Source organism: Protopterus annectens, chromosome 3.part1, assembly GCF_019279795.1.
Source record: "Protopterus annectens isolate FY-2018-M chromosome 3.part1, PAN1.0, whole genome shotgun sequence".
NCBI lineage: Eukaryota > Metazoa > Chordata > Ceratodontiformes > Protopteridae > Protopterus > Protopterus annectens.
Genome location: NC_056732.1, coordinates 201302242 through 201320148, shown reverse-complemented (window position 1 = coordinate 201320148; position 17907 = coordinate 201302242). Strand labels below are relative to the sequence as shown.

At 46.7% G+C, this 17907-nt stretch overlaps 1 protein-coding gene across 4 annotated transcripts in view; it reads left to right on the top strand.

The window, feature by feature from the left end:
- CUL2 (cullin 2) overlaps positions 1–17907 on the top strand; it is a 2069186-nt gene that overhangs the window by 672643 nt on the left and 1378636 nt on the right. Inside the window, exons 1-2 of one of the 4 annotated variants that reach the window (XM_044066714.1) lie at positions 5006–5011; positions 8530–8534. The exons of the other annotated variants lie outside the window; for them this stretch is intronic. The gene's annotated coding sequence lies outside the window, so the exon portion shown is untranslated. Of the gene's footprint in view, positions 1–5005; positions 5012–8529; positions 8535–17907 lie in introns of those variants that run through there. 4 annotated transcript variants of the gene reach the window in all.

The following is a 17907-nucleotide window of genomic DNA, read 5'->3' as shown; positions in this document are numbered from 1 at the left end:
GATTGTTTAATCCAGGGAAAACACTGACCTATAACTTAATCTGCCACACCAGTTCATGCATGATACTACGATGTTTAATAATTTCTACCGATACAGTTTTTGTTGATCTTTTTCCAATACAAAAAAAGTAAATTTCTTAAATCTACCATAGCTCTTTCATTGTTCAACTTATAAAACTTTGATACAGAACATGACCATGTAACAAGGTTCCTTTATTGTGCATTTTTGTACAAATGTTTTAACCTGAAGTAGTTTACTTCATTTAATCTTCAACCTGTGGGTACTGGATCCGTATTGGATCCAAGCCAGCAACTTCACTAGCATCTGCTCCAAGCTCCAAGCTCCTCCCCTTACCCATAATACACCACCACTAACTTCCATCCCCCAGATCTCGTTTGCCACGGCTAGCCTAAGCATCGTGATTTTGAGCTCCAAGTTGTGAGTAGGGTTTCTTTTTTATTAGTGTTTTTTGAGTGTGTGTACTTGCTAGTGTAGGTGTCCTCTCCTCCTCCCCTCGCTGGTGCGTTGAGTTAAAGCATTTTTTCTTAGCTTTTAGTTAGTTAGGTAGTTTTAGTTTATAGTTGTCTTCTCTCCCCCCCCCCCCAGCCTTCCGTGTGCTTGTCTGAGTGTGTGGTGAGTGGCGTGTGTTGTGAAAACTTGTTTAAATAACTTGTTTAAATTTGTTTAAAAGTTTACTCTTTTGGTGGGACAGGTCAGATCTTCCCAAGCAAGTGTTTAAGAGGTGCACTGAGTGTGGCCACAAATTGTCACCTGCTGATGGCCACACTCTTTGCGTGCTGTGTTTGGGTGCGGCCCATTTGAACACAGACTGTTTTATTTGCGCAGGTTTTAACCCATGCACCCTCAAGGATCGACGGACCAAGTTAGTTTTGAAGGGCCTGCTACCTTCTACAGAGGTGGCCGCCTCCTCTTCTGCTTTGGTCACAGCTGTTGCTGTGGCTGCCTCTCCTTCTAGTCTTGTCCGTCCTTCTCCTCCCTCCCAGGCTGGGACTCAACCTCCTGCTTCTAGGCGTGCGGAAGCGGAGCACAGAAAAGGCTGAGAGAAGGAGAGAGAGCACCATCCAGAAAAGAGAAAGAGGTCCTCGGACCTTTCGGCTCCATTCCCGCTAAGATTGAGTCTAGGCACCGTGACTCCCCTCTTCTCTGATCTCCTAGATTTTCTCTGGAGCTGGAGGAGCCCCGACCACCTGCTAGAGCCGTGGTTCCTCGACCCGCCAGGTCGGAGTCCGTGGCTTTGTCGGGGTCCACCCTCAGCCTCTCTGAAGTCGACATGTATAAAATGATTTGGAGGTTCATTCGCGCACAAATTCAGATGGGAGTCTTGCCAGCCCCCTCTCCCTCTGGAGGGTGGAGCTCACTTCCCTTCTTTACACCAATATCTCCTTCTCCAGTCCAACCCTCGGTTTCGGAGTACATGGATCTGAGGATGGCCCTAGTCAGGGGGTCTGCGCCGACTGTACCTGTCTCCTCGATGCCGGCAGCTGCCTGGAGTGTGTCAGATCCGACCAGTTAGGATCCGAGTGGCTCTCTGACCTGGAGCCTGGGTGTCGGATCCGAGAGGATGGAACTTTTTCCATTGGCTCCAACATTGGGTCAAGTTCCCCCCCCCTTGGAGCACCGTCTACTTCGGGGCTGACTCCGATTCTCGCGTCAGATCCGGGGAGAGCGGTTCCCTTACTGGTGTCCGAGGAAGCTTGTTCTCCCTCGGCGTTCGACATTGTAGAAAGGGTTCTCTCCACTGGATTGAGGCCCATGACTATATTTTCGGACTCTTCCCCGGCTCCTTCTGGTTTGTGAGCGAATCTCATCATTTTGCCAGAGGCACAGCCCGTGCTCGAGGAGTCCCAGGCGGTTCCCCCTGAGGAACAAGTGGTTTGCAAGTTCCCATTGGAAAGCCTCACCGGAGAGGCACCTCACAAGCATACGTGCAAGAGGAGGCACTTGGACTCCCCTGAGTCCCTCACTGAGGACACATATTTCAATGACGGGGAAGGTTCCCCCAGATCACCTCTCAAGGATGTCTCCTTTGGAGACATCATGGAAATCTTACGCTAGCGGGGAGGTTGGTCCACCCTAAAACCTTCTTCAGATGAATCCGTGTTCCTGGAGGCTTTCAGCACGGGCTCGTCTACTTCCTGGGTGTCCGCTCCTGCAGATCCCTTGGTGGACTTGGTCACCTCACGGGCTTGGAAGGAGCTGGACACTGTTGAACCACTCCCTAAATGCCCAGACAAAATTTTGAGCCCCCCTACAGACAAACCAGCGTGGAATAAAGGGTCCCCTGTAGACACTATTATGGTTGCAGCACCAAAAAGGAACTAGCCCATGAGAGTTCCTTGGTCCATCCCCCTGACCATGAGTCTAGGATGATGGACCGCCTAGGGAAGTGGGTTTATGCGTCAGCGACCTTTTCTGTCAGGGTGCTGAACTATTTGGCCCACGTTACTAGACTACAGCGTGACCTGGTTAAGGAACTGGCTGAGTCTCCCCCAAAGTCCATGTCGCAGGAGGACAGAGCCACATTCTCCGCGAGGATGGCTACCTTGACAGTGGTTTCAAGCACATCCATGCAACTCCTCTCACATGCTACTGAAGGAGCAGCTAGGGCAGCTGGGTCAGGCATGTCCATGAGGCGTAATGCCTGGCTCAGATTATGTCAGTTGATGGAACCCTTCAAGGCGACTTTTGCGAACACCCTTTATGACGGGTCTACTCTTTTTGGTAAGACTGTCCGAGACACATTTGTCCAGAGTGAGAAAGACGGGAAGACACTGTCTGCCGTTGGAATCCGCTTTTCAAACCCTCAAAGATCCTTTTCCCAGAATCAGCGAGGGCCAAAGATGATGTGGTTCTGGAAGACTCCATATTCCCGGGACACACCGGGCTCTTCTCCCCCTAGAGGCAGAAGGGGACTGGCTAGACGCCAGCCCAGAGGCAGAGGGGGTCTGAGGAATTTTGGGTCTCGAGAACCTTTCTCGGACAGGCCCGCGCAGCAATCCTGAGGGGTTGCCTGACTGCTCTGCTTTGGAGGCAGTCGGGGGGGGGGGTCACCTGTCATTGCACCTGGTGACATGGGAGTCCATGTCATTAGACCGTTGGGTGCTTCAGAAAATTTCCAGAGGCTATTCTGTTTGTGGTTCCTCCCACACTTTTCAAACACCTCCCGGACATACCGCCAATGCAAAGGGAGGCAGCAGCACTAGAAATCTCCAAGCTGCTAGAGAAGCAAGCCATCGAACCCGTCCCTCCAGATCAGTCCAGATTGGGCATCTACTCCAGGTTCTTTTTGGTGCCAAAAAAGACGGGGGACTTAAGGCACATTCTGTACCTATCTACTCTGAACCTGTCAGTTGCCAGAGAAAAGTTCCGGATGGTCACTTTACAGTCCATCATGCCGTACCTGCAAGAGAGCGAATGGATGTGCTTGTTTGACCTCCAGGATGCTTACTATCATGTAAAGATGCACAGAAGCTCCAGGAGGTTTCTCCGCTTCCGGCTAGGAACCAATCATTATCAGTTCCGAGCCCTACCCTTTGGTCTCACCACAGCCCCCAGGGTGTTCACCAAAGCGAGTAGCTGCTCACCTGAGGCTTCAGAGATTCAGGTCTACCCTTACCTGGACGATTGGCTCTTTACTGCTCCCACCAAGTGTCTACTTTGTCGGACCAGAGATTATTTCCTAAAGCCTGCATTCTACTTAGGGATTACAATCAGGACAGCCAAATCTCTTCTGAATCTTGGCCAGGTGATAGAATACATAGGGGCATGGATAGACACGCTACAGACAAAAATCTTCCTGACACGGAGAGAGTTCGAAACCTAAGGATGCATGTCGCCTTCATTTACCGTTCTTACCTTCCCTCAGCAGAATCTGTCTTGTGGGCCCTAGGTTCTATGGCAGCGACCGTAACACTTCTGTGTGCTCGATTACATATGCGAGTACTACAGTGGACTGTAGCAGTGCAATGGTCCCTGTTGGATCTTCCGTTGTCGCATCCAATACGCCTCAGCTGAGTCTGCAGGTCATCCCTTCTTTGGTGGATACATTCTTCAGAAATTCTGGAGGGACAACCTTTTGTACCAGCTCCTGCCCAAGCCACAGTGACCACGGATGCCTCACAACTAGGGTGTGTGGGGGGGTATTGTTCGGGAAGGACAGTCCAAGGCATGTGGTCCCCTTTCGAGACCATTTTGCATATAAACGTTCTGGGGATGAGGGCAGTCCTTTTAGCGTTGCAGGCCCTTCATGCCTTTCTACCTCTAGGAGCCATTGCAATCCAGTCAGACAACATTTTAGTGGTCTGGTATATCAACAAACAGGGTGGAACCAGGTCTTACCTCCTTTGTCACAAGGCTATGAGAGTTTGGGAATGGGCAATCTCCACCGATTGTTTTCTGATAGCAAAGCATATTCCAGGACAGTCCAACATTTTTTTGGACAGACTAAGCCGGACTATCCTGCTGTCTTACGAGTGGTCTCTGAGTCCTTCAGTAGCGAAGCAGATCTTTCTAGAGTGGGGACGGCCTTGCTGCGATCTCTTCGCATTTCCTTCCAATGCGAAGTGCAGCGAGTTCTTTGCTCTGAACCCCCTGCCGGGGGAGTCCCCCAGAGATGCTTTAGTCCATGCTTGGCCTCCTGGTTTTCTGTATGCTTATCCTCCTGTACCCCTTATTCCGAAGTTTCTACAGAAAGCTTGTCGACTGGGGAGCAAAGTGATCTTCATTGCCCCTTTTTGGCCTCACCAGGTATTGTTTCCCCTTCCTTTGGTCTCATCTTCTAGCTCCGCCTTGGATCTTGGATCCCATTCAGGATCTCATTTCACACTCCTCGAGGGTCCCTCATCCAAATCTGGACAGTCTGAGGCTCACAGCTTGGCTGCTCCAGTTCCCTTAATTGCTAAAACTCCTGGATTGTCTTCTTCGGTCAGGTCTATTCTGGTGGCAGCTCATAAGTCGTCCACCAGGAAGGTTTATCGTAGCAAATGGAAATGTTTTTCCTTTTGGGCTTCTCAAAGGAGTTTAGATCCTTTCACGGCTCCTGTTCCGGCTATTCTGGATTTTCTGGCAGATATTTTTCAACAAGGGGCTAGCTAGTCTACAATCAAGGTTCAACTAGCTGCCATTTCTCATTTTCATGTGGGTGAGAATTCTGCTTCTTTAGCCTCTTCCAGATTGTGTAAAGCCTTTATCAAAGGTACCTTCCTCTTACGTCCTCCGGTCAAAGATCCCATTCCCCCATGGGACCTTACTATGGTACTTCAAGCGTTGGTCACTCCACCATTTGAACCTGCAGCAACCACGGATCTTAAGTTTTTGTCTTGGAAGACAGCTTTTCTAGTGGCTATAACCTCTGCTAAGAGGGTTTCAGAACTGCAAACATGGTCTGTCAAGGTTCCATACATGATTTTCCATAAGGACAGGGTTTCCCTTTGTACCAGTCCTTCCTTTCTCCCAAAAGTAGCATCAGAGGTTAACATCAATCAAACTATCAATTTACCTGTTTTCTTCCCGAATTTTACAAACAAAATGGAATACAAGCTGCACTTGTTGGATGTTCATAGACGGTTACGATTCTGTTTGCACAGAACCAAAACCTTTCGCAAATCTGACTGATTGTTTGTGTCCTTTTCTAAACCTTTTTTGGGTAAATCTATCTCCAAGGTTACCATTGCTAGGTGGATCTCCTTATTTATCCTTCAGATCTACAAGGATAAAGGTTTGTCTCTTCTGGGTCAGGTTAAAGCTCACTCGACTATGTCCATGGCTACTTCTGTAGCCTGTTGGTCGAGAGTATCATTAGACGACATTTGTTCTGCGGCTACTTGGTCCTCATCTCATACCTTTATTTTTCACTGTAAATTGGATTTGATGTCTAGAAGGAGAGCATATTTTGGTTCTGCAGTGCTCCGGAATGTCCTTCCTTGAAGGCCACCCAGGTATTTTAGTAGCTGGGGACTCTGTCCCATAGGTCGAAGGTCAAATGAAGTAAACTATTTCAGATAAAGAAGTTATGTACTCACCATAACGTTCCATCTGAGTAGTTCTACTTCATTTTTCTTCAACTGTCCCTCCCTCCTTCCCCCCTGGCCTTACCATATGGACAGCACTTTAGCTGGTTTTAGGTGTGTAAGTTGATGTTCTTCATGTATCACTGTTGCAGTCATCACATTTGGGTTATCTACTTGCAGTAGCCCTTAGTCAGCCTAATTATCAAAGTCTTGGGTCCTGCATGGGTTGCTGTCTCATCTTCCATGACGTCAGGTAGTCAGGGGTATAAAGCATGCAGCCAATGCCAATGCATCAGTCTTTCTTGCCGTGCGGTGCCTGAAGCAGAAGCAGCTCACAAGTGCAGGTCGGCTGACTCCTGAAATTTTCGTTTTCGAGTTTCAGATCCGAAGTCTTCAACTAAGCTAAGTACCCCGTTGGGGATCCTTTTTTCTTGCTCTAAACCGATGTCAGTAAAAGTTAACAATTGTATTTCTTGTGAAAAGCAAATACCTCATAAAGATTTTCATTCGTACTGCATTTCTTGCTTAGGCCCAGAACATGATGTACTGGGCTGTCGGTTTTGTGACCATTCAAACCTCATACTATTCGTCATCGGTTCATTTACGCATCTAAATATTTTGGTTCTCTGTTCAATTATCCCAAAATGGCTTCGGTAAGCCACCTGACTACTGACATTCTGAAAAAACGCAAAGATAAAGACAGAGACAGACCACATAGGTCCAAAGCTGCCGATGACGCTTCTCCTAAGCTAGTCGCCAGTTCGCCGGTACTCAGCTGCTTTCGCAGCCCCTGATACCCACTACTTCAGATTTCCAGGCCTCTACTGAGACCCATTCGGAGTCCGGTATGCCGCGAGATGCTTCTTCGACTGTGGAACCTGCAGATGTCTCTACCTTGGATGGGTCTGGAGCCGCTGTGCAGGCACCGGCTTCTGAGGGTGTATTCAGGCCTACTGACTTGCATATTAAACAGATGCCATCTGCTTCTTCAAGGCATAAAACTCGATCCATGCCTAGAAAACCAACGCCCAGACCGCATGGTCAGGCCCCTGTGCCTAAAAAACAAATGATAAGAATGGCTGAAGATCTTCTTACTCTAATCAGGGAAGGCCACCCTTCCCCCTCTAAGTGATCTAGGACTGATTTTCCTTCTGATTCTTCTGATCAGGATTCTGAAATTTCTGTTTTCTCTGATGACCAGGATTTGCCCTTATCTACCTATGAGGATTCTGATGCAGAGGACTTCATTCCCAGTGCTTCCCCTCCAGATGATTTCTCTTTTGGTGAAACCTTGCATACTCTTAGGGAGCATTTCCACTGGGAAAGCCAGGATTACTCTGACTCCAAAAAGAGGCTTAGTGAATTCTTACTCCTACCTCACACAGGTCTTTAGCTATCCCTTCTGTACTAGACATTGTAGATGATGCCTTCTCGGAATCTAGCCTGGCACCTGACCCTTTACCTCCTGCTCCCAGAAAACCTGATAGGTATTACAGGGTACCTGACTCTCACAAGCTCCTCTTTAAATATCCTACTGTGGATCCTGAGACCATTTCACGGGGACCCAAGGGCATTAAGGCTACTACTGCCAAAAATCCTACCCCTTCTGATAGGTGCTGGTAGATGGGGTAAGAAGGTATACACTTCTGCAACCTTGACCATTAGGGCCTTAAACTGCCAGTTTCATGTGTTAAAGTATCAGCAGCATATTATTGGATTGCTTGAAAAGAAAATTATGTTGATTCCTGACTGTGCTGAAAATAAAGATTTTCAGGCTTTAATGCATTCTGCTGAACAACTTGGAAAACATACTTTGTAATGTGGTTTTAATTCATTAGAGGCATCTTGCAGGGCTGCTGTCACTGGGTCTGTACTTAGAAGGCATTCTTGGCTTAAGGAGCAATCTTTGCCAGATCATGTTAAAGCTAAATTATTGGATGCTCCCTTAAACCAAGACCGCCTGTTTGGCAACATAGCAGAAGAAGTACTTAAAAAGATGGAGGAAAAAGCTAAATCTATGCAAACTGTTAAAGATTTCTTGCAAGCATAGCCTCCCAGATTTAGTAGGCATTGGCCCTCTAAGAATTGGTTCTTTCCTGCCTCTTCCAGGCCTTCTTAGTCCAAACCCAGAACCAGCAGAACACCCAGGCTTCAGTCCCAAGATACTCACAGGCCTAAGCAGTTGGGGCTCCCACTTCCAAAGCAGGGAGTAGTAAGACTCCCTCCTATGGTAAACTGTCTCAATGACTTAACTTTAAATCTTCCAAGCCCTGCTCAACTGACTGTTCGTTTAGGGGGAAAGATTGCCCTGCATGCAAAAAATTGGGAATTCATTACCCAGGACAAATGGATTTTAAATATAGTTTCCCAAGGATACAGATTTCACTTTCACCCTTTACCAACCCCAAATGGTTGGTCAGACCTACCCCCAAATCAGTGGAGGCTCAAAAGCAAATTTTCTCTCTTTTAAGCATCAAGGCTATTCAACCTGTCCCAGAAGAGGAGTGGGGGCAAGGTTTCTACTCAAGACTTTTCCTGGTACCCAGAAAAGACAATTCCTGGCATCCTGTCCTGGACCTGTCTATCTTAAACACATTTTTGGTAACCCCAAAATTCAAGATGCTAACTCTTCATCAGCTGCTTCCCATGCTAGGCAAAGATGCCTGGTTGGCAACACTGGATTTAAAGGAGGCCTACCTGCACATCCCAGTAAGGGAATCTTGCAGAAGATACCTACGCTTCACAGCAGGCTACATACACTGTCAGTTCTCTGCACTGCCCTTTGGCTTATCTACTGCACCCAGGGTATTCACAAAGTGCCTAGCTCCAGTCCTTGCATTTTGCAGGCAAAGAAATATTCAAATATACCCATACCTGGACGATTGTCTAATTCAGGCAGAAAGCCAGGACATACTATTAAATCATCTGGCATTTGTAAAGAAATTGCTAACATCTCTGGGGTACACCATAAATGAAACGAAATCACATCTTGTACCCTGCCAACAAGTTGAATTCCTGGGAGCAAGTTTGAATACAACTTCCCAGATGGCCTACCTCATGCCAGGGAAACAAGTTCTTTTGACAGTCTACTTCAAACTACTGGCCACAAAGACCCAGCTATCTGCAAGGAAAATGCTGCAAGCCCTGATGTCATGGCCTCTTGCATTCTACTAATTCCATATGCAAGACTGCATATGAGTAAACTACAATGGTATCTAAATAGCCTATGGTGTCAACATTCTCAGGATCTAGACTCAGTGATTCCTATCATACCTTGTCTACAGATATAGTTCCTTTGGTGGGCAGAGGCCTGCCACCAGAACAAGGGACTGCCATGCACTCTACCCCATGCTGCCCAAACCCTAACAATAGATGCATCAGATTATGCAATGGGGGGGCTTACTTGGCAGGGCAGTGCATTCAGGGCAAATGGAACCCAAATCAAATGCACCTGCATATCATTCAAAAAGAAATGTTAGCTGTACAGAATGCTATGACAGCCTTCATGGACCACATTCTTCCAGGACAATTATTGGTAAAGATGGACAAACACCACTGTCATGTGGTACATAAACAAGCAGGGGGGGAACCCACTCATACCCTCTCTGCAGACTAGCCATGGCTCTGTGGAACACAGCCTTGAGCTACCAAGTGCACCTACAGGCTCAATTCCTGCCAGGAAAGCTAAATACACTGGCAGACGACCTAAGCAGAAATCTCATGGACCCACACGAGTGGAAACTGGAACCATAGATATTCAACATGTTGAGAAACAAATGGGGGAGCCCAGAGATAGACCTGTTTGCCGCCCCCCAGAACTACCAATTGGACAAATTCTGCACAAGGACTCTTCACAACCAAGCTTGGAAAATGGATGCCCTGTCCTTCACCAGGAAAAACCTGTCAGTTTATGCCTTTCCCCCTCTGCCTCTCCTCTCCAAGGTACTACTAAAGATCAAACAGGACAAACCAAGGACAATACTGATTGCACCAGACTGGCCACACCAACACTGGTACCCCCTCTTGCGCAGTGTGTCACTGCTGCCACCATGGGAATGCCTCAGACCCCTGCCCCGCTGTCCCAACAGGTGGGCCAGATTCTGCACCCACAGCTTCAAACCCTGTACCTGGCAGCCTGGCTAATTACCTGAACTCTCCATTACCGTCTCTCAGTAAGCAAGTGATGGATGTCATTCTGGAGGCAAGGAGGCCTAGTAGTAGAAAATCTTATGCTGAAAAATGGAAAAGATTCTGTTCCTGGAGCTAAACTTAAGGGATGGGCACAGCAGCGCCCAATTTACCCCATATTCTTCAATACTTAACTGAGATGCTTCACAAGGGCCTTTCTTTTTCCTCCATCAAAATTCATGCCTCAGCCATTTCAGCTAATTACAATACAGAACCACCCCTCTTCTTTCATCCACTGCTGAAGCAAGTCCTCAGAGGGGGCAGAAACTTAAGACCACCCAGGAGTGCCCCTACTCCAGCCTGGGACCTTATCTTTGTATTAGAAAAGCTCACTCTACCTCCCTTTGAGCCAGTTGCAAATGCAGAGTTGAAATTCCTTTCCTATAAAACAGCCTTCCTTCTAGCCATCACTTCAGCAAGAAGGGTGTCTGTTTTACAGGCCCTCATGGCAGTGGAGCCTTTCATCATCTTTCATGCTGACAGGGTGTCCCTCAGGACTAATCCCTCCTTCATGCCCAAGGTGGTATCCAGTGTGGCCCTTAATCAGTCCATTCATTTGCCAACCTTCTTCTCTAATCCACAGAACAAAGGGGAACGAATCCTGCACTCCTTGGATGTGCACAGACAACTTGGATTTTACTTGGACAGGACTAAGCCTCTCAGGAAGTCCGAACAGCTGCTGGTTGCATTTGCTGCAGGGGCAGAGGGGAAGGCCATTTCAAAGCAAACCATTTCTAAGTGCATAGGCCATTGCATTCATTTCTGCTATAAGCACCATGGAAAACCTACCCCACAGGGGACAAGACCACATTCAACCAGGGCTGCATCTACCTCTACAGCCTTTCTCAGAGGTGTCCCTACCAAGGACAACCTAGAAGCTGCTACCTGGAGTTCTGTACATACCTTCACCAAGCATTACCACTTGCCATTTTTTTCTAAATCCAGAGCTGGCTTTGCCTCTGCAGTCTTGCAGGGCCTTATAGCTGGTCCTAATGCTATCTAATTACCTCCTCCCATCCTTAGCTTTGGGAATTTACCCAAATGTGATGACTGCAACAGTGAAACATGAAGAACATAGTACAGTCGTGCACACTTACCATAAATGTAGATGATCGAGTGTATTTACTATTGCAGTCCTGACTACCATCCCTCCAGCCCCCTGACTTCTATTGACGATACCTCTATTATTGTTTACTATGCTTAAAGCTTTTTGGTGTATTTGCTTTTTCTTGGGGGTGTAACCTTGTATATAATTGCTTCCCATTATGGGGGCACCTGACATCTGGGTCAAGAAAAACTGATGTAATGGCATCGGCTGCATGCTTTATATCCCTGACTACCTGGCATCATGGAAGATGAGACAGCAGCCGATGCAGGACCCAAGACTTTGATAATCAGGCTGACTGAGGGCTACTGCAAGTAGATAACCCAAATGTGATGACTGCAACAGTGAATACACTCGATCATCTGCATTTATGGTAAGTGTACGCAACTGTACTTTTTTGAAGTTGCATTGTTCAGTGAAAGTTGCAGCAGACTCAATCTGGGGGATGGAAGGTAGTCGCGATGTATTATGGGTAATGGGAGGAGCTTGGAGCTCAGACCAGATTCTAGGGAAGTTGCCGGCTCGGATCTGATACGGATCTGGTAACCACAGGTTTAAGACAAATGAAGTAGAACTACTCAGATGGAACGTTATGGTGAGTACATAACTTCTTTTTTGAGGAAATCATGTTAGTAGCCTGTATGGAAGTACTTAGTAATTACATTTCTGTGTTAGAGTTTGTTTTCCTTTATCCGGAAACAACTCAGGGCATTTTGTGGCAGTTTTCTCAAGAACGAGACCTGGATGATGCTTGTGTTCTCCATGTCTTGGGCAGGTCTCTTTCTTTATACTTTCCTTTCATTCCCTTAATCCCAGGACTATTGCAAAATCGCAGGTAGGACAGGCCAAGAATGATTCTATTAGCACATTTTCATCAGACTGTGTATTCCAGATCAGGAGAGTAGTCATTCACTTCAACCTGCTGACTCTGAGATCATCAATGTGGATGAATTAACACTGCTTCCTTCCTGTCACATCTTTAGTGGACATGATACAGGATTTGAGGTAGAACAGAAAACTCAGCTGTAGAAAATCTTGCATAGCTAAGTGGCAAAGTTTCTACATCTAGTGTTTTACAGAGAACAGGATACAAGCTGTACACTGTTGTCCTTGGCACTTAGCTACCTGTCAGACCTAAAGCAGGCCTATCCTATGCCTGTATGAAAGTACATATTTTGACCATGCCTGCTTGTCTGATGTAAACCCCTTTTTTATACCTGCCTACGAAACAGTTCCTGAAGTGGGGTTCTTCATCTGAGACCTTCCAAAACAAAATTACACCACCTTTGGACCTTACTTGTGTTTTGGAAAAGTTAACATTGCCTCTCCTTGTCCTGGCTGCCTCTACTTCCACAGTTGCTATTCTAAAAGACTGCCCTGTTGATACCTTTAACTTCAGCTTGGTTGAGTTTGAACTTCAGGATGTCATGTGTAGAGAACCCATCTTAGATGTTCATCGTGCATACAGCTGCAGTCATAACAGATAGGTTCTCCTGCCGTCAGGCGGGTCCTCGGTCGGCCGAATTCCAAAGTCTAGGTCGGGCGTCGGTTGTCGTCGCTTCTTCCCTGATGTCAGTGCGACAGGGGTATAAAGGAACCAGCCAATGCCATTTTCTTCAGTCTTTCTTGCCGCGCGGTGCCTGAAGCAGAAGCAGTTCGCAAGTGCCGGTCTGCCAGCTCCTGAGATTACGAAAATTTGGAAACTAAAGTCTTCTTAAAAGCTAAGTACCCCGTTGGGGAAACTTTTCTTGCCACAGACCGATGTCAGACAAAGTTAATAATTGTATTTCTTGTGGGAAGCAAATACCACATAAGGATTTCCATTCCCTCTGTATACCTTGTTTAGGCCCAGACCACGACGTCTCGGTCTGTCGCTTTTGTGCTACATTCAACAAACACACTATTAAGCGTCGGGCGGAGTTCGCCCAGCATTATTTTGGGAAAGCATTTAACTATACTATGTCGTCGGATACTCCGACTCCGGTTTTGTCTAAAAAAACGCAAAGACAAGGACCGACACACGAGGTCCGCGGCCTCTACCGACACCACGCCAAAGCCGACTACACATGGTCCGGTTCTCAGCGAGGCGCCTACGCAGCCCCTGACTACCGACGACACTTCTTTGACGGTGTCTCCTGTGCCCGAGGTCGCAGGCTCCTCGGCCCACCCCGACTACAGATACTGAAGCCACTCTTGGCGTTGAATCTCAGAATGTGGACAGGTCCACCTCCACTCAAGGTGTCTTCAGACCTTCCTCTTCTTTCTCCATCAAGGCTTTCACAAAGTCTAAAGCAACCATGCACTCTAAGAGACCAGCTACACAGGGCCCATCTCCAGGCCCCATGCCTAAGAAACAGATGCTTAAAATGGCTGAGGATTTAATTACTCTTATCAGAGGTTCTCATCCCCACCGGACAAAGGCCCAGAGTGGAGGAAGATTCCCTCCTCTGATCAGGGCTCCATTATTTCAGAGCATTCTGATGATCAGGAACATTCTTACTCCCCTTTGAAGACTCTGATGCGGAGGAGTCCATCCCTTCTGTCTCCCCCCAGAGGATTACTCATTTGGGGAAACTTTGCATACCTTAAGGGAACACTTCCACTGGGAAGGCCAAGATTATTCAGATTCCAAGAAAAGGCTCAGGGAATTTCTCTTGCTACTTCAGCACAGGCCTCTGGCTATACCTCCTGTCTTGGACATCCTAGATGATGTTTACTCGGAGGCTTGCCTTAACCCGGACTCTCTACCTCCAGCTCCAGTTAAGCCTGACAGGTACTACAGGGTTTCTGACTCACACCAATTTCTATACAAAAGCCATGCTGCTGACCCAGAAACCATCTCACAGGGCCCCAAGGGAGTTAAGGCCTCCATTGCTAAAAATCCATTACCTTCTGAGAGAGACTCCAGATCCTTAGAAAGGTGGGGGAAAAGGGTATATACCTCGGCTACCTTATCCATGAGGGCCTTAAACTGTCAGTTTCATATGCTAAAATACCAACAGTTTTTGTTATCACAATTGAAAAGTAAAATGTCACAACCTGAACAACCAGACTTGAAGGAGTTGCAGGATTTGATGCATAGTGCAGAACAAGTGGGTAAGCATACCTTACAATGTGGTTTTGATGCTCTAGAGGCCTCATGTAGAGCTGCTGTTACAGGATTAGTCATACGTAGGCATGCCTGGCTCAAGGAACAAGCCTTGCCTGATCATGTCAAAGCTAAATTACTAGATGCCCCTCTTCAAAAGGATGTACTATTTGGTGCTAATGCTGAGGAGGTGTTAAGGAAAATGGAGGAAAAGGCTAAATCAATGCAAACTGTGAAAGAATTTGTACAGGTACAACCCCCACGTTTTAGTAGAAATTGGCCTTCCAAAAACTGGTCCTTTGCAGCCACGGACAGACCCCAAAGAGGCAGATACAGGCGCCCGAGGGGCAGAGGACAATCCCAAGGATCGTTTAGAGGCAGACAATGACAAGCTCCTACACAAAGAGGTGGTGAGGATAACTCGCAGTCTTTCAGAAAGCAAACCCAATGACTGTCCCCCTTTGCATGCCAACCAAGTCTCAAATGGCAGCCCCCTTAGGAGGAAAGCTGGCATTATTTTCAATAAATTGGCATATTGTCACAAAGGACAAATGGATCCTGGACATTATAAACAGAGGCTACAAATTCCATTTTCACACCCTTCCAAAAATTAGAGGCATGCCAAACCTGCCACACAATCAAAGGGCAGAGGCACAAAGGCAAATTACAGATCTCATAAACATGAAAGCTATTCAAGAGGTACCTACGCACGAACAAGGTCAAGGTTTTTATTCCAGGCTATTTCTGGTGCCAAGGAAGGGAAAAGATTAGAGACCTATTTTGGACCTATCCATCCTAAACACATTTCTACTCGTACCAAAATTCAAGATGCTCACTCTACAGCAACTTCTTCCCATGCTGGGCAAGGAGTCTTGGCTGGTAACATTGGACCTCAAGGAGGCATACCTGAATGTCCCAATCAGACAAAATTGCAGAAGGTACCTCATGTTTCTTGCAGGTTCAACCCATTATCAATTCTCTGCATTGCCCTTTGGCTTATCTACTGCGCCCAGAGTATTCACAAAATGCCTGGCATCAGTAATTGCCTACTGCAGACTTCAAGGGATACAAATATACCCCTATTTGGACGACTGCCTGATCCAAGCGGACAGCAAGCACATTCTTCTGAAACATCTGGCTTATGTAATAATGTTGTTGAACTCTCTGGGATACACAGTCAACAAAAAGAAATCAAGGCTAATACCCTCTCGGAAGATAATTTTCCTGGGTGCCAATTTGGACACAAACACCCAGATGGCCTACCTCATGCCAGAGAAGCAGGGGCAACTAATTCAATACTTCAGAACACTAGCAAATTGCACCAGACTGACTGCAAGGAAAATCCTGCAGGCTCTGGGATTCATGGCATCTTGCATCTTACTAATCCCATGTGCAAAACTGCATATGAGGAAACTACAATGGTACCTGAAAAACATATGGTCTCAACACAGCCACAGTTTGGAAACAATAATACCACTAATTCCATGTCTGCAAAAGGAATTTCTGTGGTGGGCTCAAGCATGTCAAACAAACACAGGTCTTCCATTCAGCAAGCCTCAAGCAAATCAGGTCATCACAACAGACGCCTCGGACTACGCCTGGGGGGCGCACATGACAGATCGGTGCATTCAGGGCAAATGGTCCCAAAAAGAAAAGCACCTTCACATCAACCAAAAAGAAATGCTAGCAGTAATAAATGCTATCATAGCTTTCAAGGACCTTCTACAACCAGGTCAACTATTGATAAGAACGGACAACACCACAGTTATGTGGTACATAAACAGGGAGGAACGCATTCATACTCCCAATGCAGACTGGCCATGTCACTTTGGAACATGGCCATGGACTTACAAATGGAACTACAAGCACAGTACTTGCCAGGCAAGGAAAACACGCTGGCAGACAACCTAAGCAAGAATATGACAGATCCACACGAATGGAAATTGCATCCAAAAGTTTTTACAGAAATAATCCAAGAATGGGGAAGGCCAGACATAGATCTCTTTGCCTCCCACAAAAATCATCAATTGACAAAATTCTGCTCAAGGATCTTCCATCCAAAGGCCTGGAGAGTGGACGCTATCTCTTTCAGTTGGACATCAATGACAGTTTATGCCTTCCCACCTCTTCCTCTGCTGCCCAAAGTTCTATTGAAAACCAGAGCAGACAGACCAAAGATGATTCTCATTGCTCCAGACTGGCCAAGGCAACACTGGTACCCACTCCTGAGGAGCCTGACGCATTCACCACCATGGAACCCTGCCTCTAATGCCTCTTCTTCTGACTCAGCACAGCTTCAAAACTCTTCACAGCCAGCTAAAAACACTCAATCTAGCCGCATGGAAGATTCCTTAGCATCACAACAGGCCCTACTCTCCAAGGAGGTGCAGGATGTCATTTTGGAGGCCAGAAGGCCATCAACTAGAAAAGCTTACTCCGCAAAATGGAAACGTTTTTGTGTCTGGAATGAGAAAAAGGGCCAGGATCCTGGAAAACTGAATTTACCTCAAATACTACAATATTTGGCTGAACTGCTAAGCAGTGGACTTTCTTTCTCCTCCATCAAAATCCATGCCTCAGCCATTTCTGCAGAATACAACACTGATCCACCTTTATTCTCTCACCCTCTCTTAAGACAGTTCCTGAGAGCGGCTAAGAATTTAAGACCTCCAAGGAAACAACCAATACCTGCTTGGGATCTTAATTTCATTCTGGAAAAACTGACCTTGCCTCCCTTTGAGCCAGCTGCCTCATCAGATTTGCAATATTTGTCCTGGAAAACAGCTTTCCTTCTGGCTATCACCTCAGCTCGTAGAGTTTCAGAACTACAGGCTGTCATGGCTGTCCAGCCTTTTATCATCTTCCATCAGGACAGAGTTTCCTTACGAACCAACCCGTCCTTTATGCCTAAAGTGGTATCCAGGGTAGCTTTAAATCAGGCCATACATTTACCTACTTTTTATCCTAATCCTCAAAACAAAGGGGAGAGATTACTACATTCCTTGGACATCCACAGACAACTGCGTTATTATTTGGACAGAACAAAGCCTTTCAGAAAATCAGAACAGCTCTTTGTGGCCTATGCGGTAGGAGCTCAAGGAAAGCCAATTTCCAAACAGACAATCTCAAAATGGATAGCCCACTGCATATGCTTTTGCTATTCCTTTCATGGCAAAACTGTGCCTACAGGCATTAGAACTCATTCCACCAGGGCCACAGCCACCTCTGCAGCCTTCCTCAGAGGAGTTCATACCAAGGATATTTTGGAAGCAGCCACTTGGAGTTCTGTGCATACCTTCTCCAAGCACTGCAACCTACCATTATACTCCAAATCTAGAGCAGGCTTTGCCACTGCAGTCTTGCAGGGCATTTTGGCTCCTCCTAGTTCCACCTAGTGCCTACCACCCCTTTCTTAGCTTTGGGATTCTACCCATCTGTTATGACTGCAGCTGTATGCACGATGAACATAGTACAGTTTTGTACCTACCATAAATGTA